This window comes from Carlito syrichta, unplaced genomic scaffold (assembly GCF_000164805.1).
Source record: "Carlito syrichta isolate Samal-C Ts95f unplaced genomic scaffold, Tarsius_syrichta-2.0.1 Scaffold65117, whole genome shotgun sequence".
Classification (NCBI taxonomy): domain Eukaryota; kingdom Metazoa; phylum Chordata; class Mammalia; order Primates; family Tarsiidae; genus Carlito; species Carlito syrichta.
The window spans coordinates 324,683-337,083 of record NW_007009213.1 but is presented as its reverse complement, the minus strand read 5'-3'; the positions used below and the strand labels follow the sequence as shown (position 1 = coordinate 337,083).

The window sequence follows — 12,401 nt, the reverse complement described above, 5'->3', positions numbered from 1 at the left end:
AAGCAGATGCATTCTTGCCATAAAAATTATATATATACAAAGCCCCCACTCTAACTCTATCTACTTCCCGGAGTCCATTCCTTTCTCCAAAAGTAATATCATAGCTAATTTTTATGTATCCTTTAAACTTTTTCCTGGGCAGTGTGGCACAAACTTATAAATTTATAAAGACAAGTTTTTAAAAAAAATTCTATATATGATGCTAAGTAATTTTTAAAAGGTTACAGAACAGTATATCTTGGAGAAATTATGTTGATGTAACTATATCTAGCAATTCTTCTAATTGCAGCATAGTACTCTGTCATAAGTATCTTAATTTATTGAAATGATCCTTAATTCATAGACATGTAGCCTATTTCTTATTTTTCATTGCTATGAACAAAGCCATAATGAACATTTGTCCTTGCCTGTTCTTAGAATAGCTGGTGCAAGGTATGCACATTGAAAAGTCTGGTAGATATTTCAGATCTGTCTTATCAAAAAAGCTATGCCAATTTGCTCTTTACCAACTTTCATGCCTAAACTAGATATTACCATTTTTTGTAATGATTATAAATGTTGTGGACAGAAATGTGAACTCTCACTGTTGTTTTAATTGCCTCAATGATTCCCCAGGGAGTAAAGCTTAGTGTTCTACAGGGACCTCCCTCATCAGTTCCCCTTGTGTCTAAGCACCACTCTACCCTCCTGTTTCAGATGCTCACTACCTCACCTGCAGGATTCAGGAATGTGCTGAGACAACTCGGAGTGGGCCCTTTGCTCGCTCCATTGACATCAGCTCTCTGGTTGTCCAGGATGAATATATCTTCATTCAGGTGAGTACAGAAAGTGCAGTCAGCGGTAAAAGGAGGATGTATAAGTAAAGTTGGCTGCTTGCTAGCAAAATGAAGATGACTTTCTCAAGGTTGTGAAGATGTGGAGCTGGGACACTGTCCCTCCTTCACTTTGGGGACACCATCTCCTGAAAAGTCTGGACTTTTGCTGAAAGGTAAAAGTATGATGGGTCAGTATCTTTTACAGGGGATTTTAGTGACACACCGAATCCTTCTACTGGATTTCTATTTTTTGATACCAGAACTGTCTTGGGCTGCAGTTTAAGGCTACTTAAGTTGAATCTCTAATGGAATCTCAAGATTGCATTTTCAAGTCTTGGCAAATTAATGGCACTTTCATTCTCTTATTCACAGGTATTTATTAAACACATACTCTATAAAATATACAGCAGTAGTCACTATTCTTGTTGTTCCCCAGATTTCTGCCCATGGCCTGTTTAAATCCTTGCACCTAGTACTCTCTGCCTGAGCATTTCCATGGATCTGAGGACCATCCCCATGTTTTAATGACTGTCTAGTCAGTGAGCTGTGACCTCTACTATGTACTGTAAATCTGTATATCAAATAGTCATTTCAACATCCTATTATGGAAGTTCTACAAGTAAAACAGAATCAACAGGTCACCCCCAACCCTGACACAACTGTTGGAATAACTCTCTACCAGGTCATTTGAGATAGAAACTCAAAAGACACTTTGTGTCACCAAATTAAATGAGTCCACAACCTCTGCTAATATCATGTTTAGTAATTTCTTCAGTGTTTCCTTTGATTCCATTCCCATTGTTAGGGTCCCCATCTAAGGCTTTTATTAATTTCTGTCTATTTAAGTTTTTGTTTTTGTTTTTTTTAAGTATAAGCACAGGGGTGATTTATGAATTTACCAATCTGATTGTCCTTACCTTAATGCTATTACTGTATATAATATGGATGTAGCAGCAGAATTGCTTCTAGGAAACATGACTTAACATCTAAAATGTTCAGAATTTTTAAAATTTTTCCTTATATTGTATACAGTTTTCTTTAACTCTACAGACAGATGACCATATTTTTAAAGATATTCTAAAACATTTTTTTATTATACTAAAAGCAGACAGAAGATTTATTTTTTAATTGGCATCAGTTTTCATTTTGTTTCAAAATATACGATGTTACATTATTCAACACAGTTTTACATGCAAAGTCTCTTATCCTTGGTTCTGGGGTTAAGATAATGAATACAACGAAGTGTCTGCCTTAGTAGCATTTAATTCTAGTAGGATACAGGAAAAAAAATGTATGTGATATATATATATATATATATATATCTCCATATATACATAGTTATGAAAAGTTGTGAAGTATAATGGTTAAGAACATGTACTTCAGAAACCAATTGCCAGCATTTTTTCAGACTGTGGCTTTACACACCTGGCTGTGTGACCTTGAGCTGTGCCTCACTTGACTCATCTATAAAAAGAAGATAATTGTAACACTCACTTCATGGGTTGCTGGGGGGATTACATTTATTAATGCTACCTGTAAAGCACTATCACAATGCCTGGAAACATGGTGCTATATGGATAGTTGCTTTCTATTTTTCTATCCATTCTTCACTATTTTCTATGTATGTGTCTACAAAATGTATTAGATGATGACAAGTGCTGTGCATAAAAATAAACCATAAACTATTGATATTGGAAGTATTAGGATATTGTTATTTTATTTAGGATGACGTGGGAAGGCTTCATTGAGTGGTGAACCAGGGAGAGGTGGCAGAAGACAGCACAGTCAGAGAGGAACATAGAGCCAGGTGTGTCAGGGCCTGTCTCCCTCAAACCCTGCATGGAGGTGTGGGGTGGGCAGTTAGAGATTTGAGGTTGGGTTCAGGAGCAGGGGTGGTAAGGAGGTCACAGCTGAGTTTATAAATTGGTAGGTTGTCAGCATATTGATGATATTTTAAACCACAAAATTGAAGTCACCAATGGAGTAAGTATAGTTAGAAATGGGAAACAATTCAAAGATTGGGCCTCAGGTACTTCGATATTTAAAGTTCAGGGAGATGGGAAGAAAACAGAAAATGAACCCTTACCAGAAAATTTTGAGATAAGACCAGAGCAACAGAGGCTGCTAGATCCCACTGGTCTTTGAAGTCTGTTTTAAGGACTTTATATTTTACTACCAATGAGATGGGAAGCAATGGATTAACAATTCCCAAAATAATGCAAAAGGCCAATGAACTTGAGGAAAAAAATAGGATTTTATTAGCCACCAAATAAACGCAGATTAAATGCTATTATTCGCAACTATCAAGAAGCTAAGATTGAAATGAAGTGAAAGAATGCCAGTGGGTTACAGGCAAACAACTATACATAGTGTAAACATACATAAATTGGCTGGCCATCAGTATTTAATTAGCTCTTTTCTTCTTACAGGTGAGTGGGCCCATCTACATTGATTGATTTGACTCATATGTCTTAGTCCTGACAGCATATGCTTAGCATTTAATTATGATTACATTTTTTAAAAACTTCATTATACAGTCTGTCTTATTTGCTTTCTTGTGTGTTTCTTTGATAATTTTGAATATGTATGTCTTTGTTCTAACTGCTTAGCCTTATGAATAGAACTTTATATAATATACTGAATCTTCTATTTCTAGACAATATCTATAGGTTTACTCTTGTGTGCAATTACAAAATTAGTGTAATTCCATGCATTTCTATTTTCTTTTTTCTTTTTAGTTCTTCTACCAACCAATTTTAAACAGTTGCATTATTTCCTAGTGTTTGCCTTAACTATGTTATATTACGTTAAAGTATAATTCTGTTAGACTTAAATATTTTATGAAGCACTGCTGAAAAAAAGGGGGGGATGTGTTTATGACCTTCCACCCTATCCCCTCTTTCCAAACTCAATTTTTGTTAACTAAATCATTTTAGGGGATGCACATTCTGCTCTGAACTATCATTCCTGCATTTTTTTTATCTTTAGTTTTATAGGTAGATGTGATCAACTGTCCCCAGAAGTCCTTTTACTATAGTTTTTCCATTTATTTCTTGGTTGCCTGAAGTTTGTCTTTTACTAATGTCTTCAAAAAAGACCAGTGTTTGAATGTTGAAAATATGTTTGTCTATTTTCTTTTATGCTTTTAATATCATTTTTCAGGGTATAAAACGTATGTGTTATTCTCTTTCCATGAGAACTTTGCTCCATTAACTTCTTGAATTTTATTGAGTCAAGCCAGTCTCAGATTTTTCTCTTTTATAGATTTTTGTTCATTTTTTTTTCTTTTTTAACTTTGATACCTAAAGTCCTTTTAAAAATATTTGAATGCAAGTTACTTATTTAGTGTATGCTTTGTGCTTGACCATACTCTGCCGATTCTTTTCTCTGGGATTTAAGGTTTTTTTCATTAAATAAATTCAATTTTTTCTTCATTTTTAAGTTCTCAAGAATTTCTGTTACATCTTGAAATATATATTTTTTATTTCACTTTCATTGTTTTAAGTCTCTTGCTTCAGATCACCTAGGATCTATACAATAGACAGGAAAAGAAAAGAGAGGCATCTTCCCCCCCCACAACTCCAATCCTTTTTTAACTTTCTAAACAAGCTCAACAAAATAGCATGAAAACAGTCTTACTTATATTGTCTTTGAATGATTATTTAACAATGTCCAAGCTTTTTGTTTGTTTGTTTGTTTGTTTTCCTACTTTTGTTTAATGTCTTTTCTGCACTTTGACAGTTTATATTTTATCTCTTTTTGTTGCCTCAGTATATCTTCCCTGAGATCTTGTATTTTTGCTTTAAACTCTTCTCTTATAGAGGTGATCTCCTCATCATACAGGTTATTTTTAATTGTAACAATGTTGTTACACTTTTCATTTGCTCCATGGAAGCATAGTTTGTTCTCTGTCTGCTATTAAAAATATTACTTTTTTTTTAATGCTGTCAGCTCTTCCTGGAGAAACTACTTGAGAAACTTCCAGGAGAAATTACTACTTCATTTAAGTGATAGAAGTTTCATTCAAGGTTCTGCTTCAGCTTAACAAAAATCCTTCTGGGTTCTCAGTGAGGTTCTACATGACTCAAGATGGTTTTTCTGTGAGTGGGTTCTTCTTATAAGTCAGAACCATCTGCTATATAATATATGAGGCTTTCTTCCCATACGTATTGTGTTTCAGGGTTAGATTTTCATAAAGTATAGAGTTTTCACTTTTCTTTCTTGTTTTGCTTGTTGCTCTACAGTGATTTGTTAGAGGAAAAGGGGAAAGCATCATTATTACTTGGCTACTTAAAACCATTTATAAACCCTTATCTTGTATTTTCTGAAATGCTGCAATAGCTTCTATCTTATTTTTTCCTCTCAGATCAACACTGCCACCACTGTCCCATTCACATAACTAAATCAATGTGCCTACCTTCAGAGGCAGCTTGTCACTCATAGGGTGAAATCCAATTTCCTTAATGTTGTCTACAAAGACCTCTGTGATCTGCATCCTACCTCTCCCATCAGCCTCATGTGAATTCCTTATCCACCACTGCTCTCCACTTACCTTCTTTGTTTTTACTTTACCCTGCAATAAGCATAAACTTCTAGTCTCCATGCATGCACTACGCCATTTCCTGCCTCATATACCTTTCTTACATTTTCTTCCTGCTTGGTATGTCCCTTTACCAGACAAATTCATTCTTTAAAATTCAGGACAGGCAGCACCTCCTATAGGAGGTCTTTTCTGATATTCTTAATTGGAATTGGACCGAATACCAGGGCTTACTACTTATCCATTTGTATTAGGTCTCCCCAGCCAGGTGTGTAAACTCTTAAGAGGAACTGGGCTATGTTGTCAGTATTCATCATTGTTTCTCCTGCAGTTAGCATAATGACTGGTACTCAATAAATGTTTGTTGAACTGAACTGAACTGAGAAGATAAGACACTGTCCTTATTCTCAGGTAGTGTAGTTAGTTATCTTTTTCAAGCAAGAAAATCTTGTTTCTGCAGCTAACAATATAAGACATCTTAGGGTAATTGGGAATTGCTCACTGCATAAGAAATGACCATATGTAGAATGTCTCTGCGTTTTTATAAAACTGCTGTCCAGGAATTACTCAATGTGGTATTCAGTGCCCTTTATATATTCATTCATTTAAATGTATTAAAATGTATTCAGCCCAGTGGGAATGCAGACAACTAAACAATTATAATGTAGTGTGATGAGAGCTGTATTAGTGGAAAGCACGTGTTGCTCTTGGAGAGAGGAGAAAGAACTCTTCACCCTGCCTTGGAAGGAGGGTCATTACAAGCTTTCTTGAAGGGAGGCTATGAGTACATGTTAAATAGGTGAAGTAAAAAGGACATTCTGCCAGCAGAAAAAGAATGGATAAAGTTAAGGAAGTGAGAGATCAAAAGACCCTGGGATTTCTATGTAAGGACAGTTGGTAGTTGTGGCAGGGAGTGAAATGGTAGGAAAAGAAGTTTGAAAAGTAAAGTGACCTTTATCTATTTCCTTTGATTAAACCTAGATTATATTGTGTTCCTTAATTTGTAGTTGGTAGAAAACTCAGAACTTTTTTGTGTCAAATTTTTGTGTCAATTTTAGCAGCTTTACTGCATTAAGCTTTATGGTATTGTTATTCTTCTTCTTTTTTTCTCCACCATTAGTCATTTTTGAGTCTTTAACTGATTTCTTTTATTTATTTTTGTTTGTTTGTATATTTTATTGTCTGTGTGTGTGTTTAAGAAATTATTAATGGAAATTATCTCAAATAATTTTCTGAAACCAGTGTAGCTTTTCAATCTTTGCTGGGGGGATGCAAGTTTTGAAAATTGAATGGAGCTGTATGGAGAAGGTAAGAGTTGTACTTTGGTGATCAATATCAGCCTCTAAGCAAGGGAAGTGCAAGCTTTTTCATTCTGTTTGTTGAAATAAAGCTGCCTCAGAAACCCTTGTCAAACTGACAGACCAACATAGTAACTTCTTCTGTTCTGTTGGAGTAGCTACACCAAGTAGGCGAAGCTGCACAGATAATATCTGAGCACAATATCAAGGCATCTGAGTACATGGTCCTGCATTCTACCGGTTTATCAGAGAATGGTCTTAGGAGAAGATGCTAAGCAAGGTTTTGGCATCTCCAGGAAGTATTGCTAGGGCAGAGTCAGACACCAAGTATTATGCGTCTCACAGAAGGGTGCTTGCTGTCTCTCAGTGACTTAGCTTTTAGAAGGGAGCATTGTAGGGATTTTTTTTAATGCCTACAATGAGAACAGGCAAATAACAGCAGGATGGGGATACGGGACTTTGATGGGTTTGATTTTTCATGACTTTAAAGGATTTGTTCTTTTAAATTTTCTAACGCTTTAAAGTATTATCTTACATTTGACTTTAGTGCTAACAGAGACATATAACCCTGAAGAAACAAGCAAACAAAAACTCACAAAAAAGAAGACCAGTCTATCCCTTCTCCCTTTGCCATTCTTATATGCCAAATGATGTTTCTTGGCAATTTTACTTTGGGTCTCAGGAAGTACCAAAAAATGAGGGAGAGTGCCTAGGAGGGTGAAGCTCCAGGCTTCTTGGCACCACTGTAAACAGAGCAACTCTGCTTTTGCTTACTCTGTATGTTGGGTTTCTTTCTTTTTTTTTTTTCCTACTGGCTCAGTTGGCTGGCTCTTCAGCTCCAGTGATCTTCTGCAGCTCTTCAGGTCAGGGTTCTTGTCTGGTGACCAGGAAGAATGAGGGATACGTACAGTAGGAAAGTGAGAAAGCAGGATTTATTAAAAGGACAGAAAAGCTCCCACAGTGGGAGGGGACCCAAGGGATTGCCCATATTGGGTTTCTTAATACTCTTTCATTTAACAAAAGAATGCTGCTACTAAGAAGTGTTTGAAAACCACTGACTTTTTGTAGCACTGCTGGCTCCATGAGTTAAAGATAAGATTTTTCACATGAGATAAGTGAGCCAGTAGGAATGCAAGTGAGGTAAAGGCTCATATCTTTTCTCTACTTATTAATAAATGAAATGTACATATTTAATGTTTTATTTACCCATGAGTGAGAGATTATATACAAATGTACAGGATGTGCACTTGAAAGTTCAGCTTAAATAATGAAAAGCCTAGGTAACCTCTTCATAATAATATTCATTAATTAAACCTCTTCCCATGACACTAACTTTGCATTAAAATTTCACCTTCTCTTGTCCACCTCTAAAGGAAAGCTCCCCAATGCGTAATCACAGGTTCCTTTTTCTAGATATGTTATTTGTAATTATGTGTCTTGTGTGTGTTAGAAGGGTCTATAATATGGCTCTGACAATTTAGAGACCTCAAAGGTTCTACCTCATCTTTTATTTTCCTAGTGACTAAGAGGAAAAGATAGTTATTTTGATGGTTTTGTTTGGGAGGACCCAGCCTTTGATCTCCAGTTGTTGGATAAGCTGAGCTGAAGATGTATAGAAAACTGTGAATTTGCTAGTCTATCAGTGACTTTTCTGTGCAGGGGACCTGGAGTCTTGTAGCAAAATCAAAAGAAGCTAATCCTTCCCAGAAAAGCCCTTGTTTTAATGGGGAAATGTCTGCCTGAAATGCCTCCGTTCCACATGGATAAAAGAGAAATCGGCTTTCCTCTGTAGGGGCAGGGGAGAGCGATAAGTTGATTTCTGTGTTCTGAGCCAAGATGGTTGAAAATCCTGTCTTTTTTCCTTATGGAGTAGCTTTTCTACTGATTATCCTGGAGAATCAGTAGTTCAGCTGCAGCTGCAGTAAAATTTATTACATAATAAGGTTCATACCCTGGCTACTAGGTAGTATGATGAAGAAGCAGGAACAGTCACTTAGCAAGCCATCACCAGTGGATTGTGAGAAGTCGTGCCCTGTGCTCTCTTCATGATACTGAGGGTAGCCTTCAATGTGACAAGGGTTCATTTATTCATGAAATAAACCTTTGTTGTGCATGCAATGGTACTCATAAAGGAGTGTGATACTGACATATCTTCGGAAATTTAAAATACAAGAGAAAAAAATCAGATCCACAGTTAAGACACAGATAACGTACTCAAGATGTAGGAAGAAAGCAGAAAATTTGAAGGAAGAAAGGAAGGTCATCCGACCTCTGCCAGATCTTTCTCCATGTGCACCCTGATGTCTTTGTTGCCTTGGCACAGAAGACAAGTTTTTCTTCACTGTTTTAAGTAGGCCTATATTGCATTGGAGATGACATGCAGTAACTTGAACACTCTGGAGAAAGAGAAAGTTTTTAGGAGCTGAGCACAGGGAAAGGGCAGGAACCCTGAAAACACACTTGGTCACCTAAGCCTGGAGGGGTTTGTACATATTGAGGCCAGGAGGAGAGAGTGGTTCCCTGAACCTGTATCATCCAAAACTTTTCTCACAAACTCAGAACAAGTAGGTACTCCCTCAACCTTTGTAAAGATGCCAACTGAACAGGTAACACTTTGTAGATTCACCTACTACCTAGTGCTACTTTCAACTCCTAGTAATGTCCTGTAGATATAGTCAAGAGGGAAGTCCCCTCTAAAACAAGAGATTCCAAGGGTGAAACAATAACATATATCAGAGTGGATCTAGAATGATTCCAGTACCACAGTAAAGCCTGTCAATAGCTTGACTACAAGTTGCTATTAGTTTTTAAGGGTTATATATATAACCATTAAAAAAAGTTTCAAAGTAATGGGAGATATTCCAGAAGGACTAGCCATCAACAAATATTGGTATCCAATTAAAATATATTTGCTGCCCCTAGAAGCATGCCAGGTGCAACAGAGCATGACTGACTAAGCATGGAAAATGTTGCTGCTGCTCTCAAGCAGTTTATGATTCAAGTAGCTAGTGGTCTGGTGTGGGGGAAAGAGCCCTGAATTTAAAGACCTGGGCTGTTATTAGGGATCTGCCACCTACTAGCCAGGAAACACTAGATATGTCGTTTATACTCTCACAGAACTAAACCTACTAGCCAGGAATCACTAGACATGTCGCTTAGACTCTCACAGCACTAATTTCCTCATCTCTGTAGAATGGAATCATGCTACTTGCCCTTTCTAAATTGGAAGGTTGTTGTGAGGATCAAGGGAGATAATCATGGCTTTGAAATGCTTTGAAAACTACAAAGCCCTACAATATGCAGGAATCAAGAGAGACTAATCCACATGCAAAAATCAGCCTCACTGTTTTGTGTATGCACATCTTCTTTTAAGGATTTTTATAAGCCTATCACAAAAGATTACTAAATCCTTCTTCCAAATTCATTTTTAAATTATTAATGGATTCAATTCATGTATCAACATAAGTGCATGATGAAACCTTCCCATGCAACATCTAATATTATATATGAGACTGTAAATATTCTGGGCTTATCTTTCAAGACTCTTGTAGCATTTTGGTTCCACATCACCTGGACTTTGATACTTCATTTAAGATCCTGCTTTATGCTCCCTCAAGAGAGGTAGAAAAGCCTTCATGGTGTGGCTACTGTATTCCCAATAAATTATTATCTTCCTAAAAAAAACCCTGAGGCAGAAATTAATAAAGTGTAATTATTCAAAGAAAAGCTATTTGGCAATATTTTAAATGATGTTAATTTGGTCTTAATAGGAGAGATTTTGAATGTTAAATAAATAGCAATTTTATCATTAGGGACACATTTGCAACACAGGATTTTAAAGGAAAATGAAAGAGTTACAGAGACAATCTTCAAAAGAAATCCAATAAAGACATCTTCAGGTGAATATTCTTGAAGTGCTTTCAGAATCTTAAATGAATGTGTTTCCAACAGTTAGCACAAATGGAGCTTCTTTAAATAGCTGGAATGTGTCTCCTATACATGTAATGATTTTAGCTTTGGCTTGATGTAAAAGTTGTTGTTCATATTTGAAATGCTTCCATGAATAAACACACGTTAGTGATCTGATTGCAAAGTAATGATATTTAGTGGCCTTTGTGTCGAACATTTCATAAGCTCCACCTCACATCCTTCTGACTCATATTTGCCTTGGTAACTAGCTGTGTACAGAGGCAGTCTGCTATCACCTTTCCTTAGTTGTGCTGTGGATCTCTTGTTCTATGATGGATTTCTCCCCAAGTGGGATGCTTGCAAGAGATCGCTTAGCTATTCTGGTGCACATGCAAGTCTTGAAGATGCCAAGACCCTGTGAGACAACTTGACCAATAGGAGTCAAGAGCTAGTGGATAAATATTCTTCTCTTCTTGTGTCAGGTGGCCAGTTCTGAGTTGCATTCTATGTGAATTTTCATAGATCAGTGGGATTGAGCCCTAATAGCTCATGATGATAACTAGTTCAGAAATGCAGCCTAGGATGGCTTTCTTTCCCTCACTGTTTCCTGCTTCCTAGTCCCACCACTCCTATTCCCAAACCATTCCTCAAAAAACAAAAACAAAAATCTCCCTACGTAAAAACTTTGTCTCAGGCAAGGGAGAACTCAACTCGAGAAAATCTTAAAAGCCTCTCAAATATTTGTTGAGTCCCTACTATGTATCTAGTAATGTAAATAGAGTGAAGTAAATAAATTAGAAGACATTTTCTCATTTCCATGTAAATGAGATTCTTTCAAACAAGCTCCTATCCCATCCCTCTTATTTCTCAGAAACCTGGTACTGTTGATCATCCTCCTTTTCCCTATGTCTTTACTTACTCATTCCTATTTTAGACTTTCCATCAATTTTTTAATATAATTTTTTTTTTTTTTTTAGAGTCAGAGTCTCCCTCTGTTGCCTAGGCTGGAATACTGTGGTTCAATCCTAATTCACTGTAGGATTACAGGCACCCATCTCCATTCATGAATAACTGTTTTTGTATTTTTTTAAAAAAACAACATAGCCTTGCTATGTTACCCAGGCTGATCTCAAACTCCTGGCCTCAAGTGACCCTCCTGCCTCAGGCTCCCAAAGTGCTGGGATTATAAGCATGAGCTACCATGCCCAATCTTATTTAAATGATTTTAAATATTTGCTACTCTTAAATGACAAAACAAAACAAAGTGAAACAGAACTTTCTTTGATTCTCCACACTCCTTTCTATAAATGTTTCATTTTTCATTCACAGCTAGATTTTTTGAGCAATATCTGTATTAATGATCCCATCTTCTCATTTTTGTCTCTCTATAACCCACTTGAGAGTGACTTCTGCCTCTGCCACTACATTGAAATTGTTTTTTTGCCAAGTTCATGAAAGATAGCTTTGAATTATATCTAGACTATACCTCTCAATAATGAAGTTAGTTGATCTGCCTGTAGTGTTTGACTCTCTTGACTGCTCCTTCTTTCTTGAAGCATCCTCCTCCCATTGCTTCCATGGTAAGGTACTTTCCAGCATGGCCCTACTTTCCTATACTGGTTCTTCTGCCTCTGCTTACTTTTTAAATGTGGGTTAATGTTTTTCTCAGTATTCTTGCTAGGTTTCTTTTCTCTGTTCACTTTTACTCTCTCTCTCTCTGGATAATCCCATCCATCTATTATTAAGTGTCAATTACCACCCGAATGCTGACCACTCCTCAGTGACTCCAGTTCCTCTAAGCATAATGCAGAGACCAGAAGGTTCTAGTTTGGGGTCCTT

At 36.6% G+C, this 12,401-nt stretch overlaps 1 protein-coding gene across 1 annotated transcript in view; it reads left to right on the top strand.

Annotated features, from left to right (window-relative positions):
• Positions 1 to 700: 700 nt before the first annotated feature.
• SORCS3 (sortilin related VPS10 domain containing receptor 3) overlaps positions 701 to 12,401 on the top strand; it is a 152,207-nt gene continuing 140,506 nt past the window's right edge. The window contains exon 1 of the mRNA XM_021708864.1: positions 701 to 815. The gene's annotated coding sequence lies outside the window, so the exon portion shown is untranslated. The remainder of the gene's footprint in view (positions 816 to 12,401) is intronic.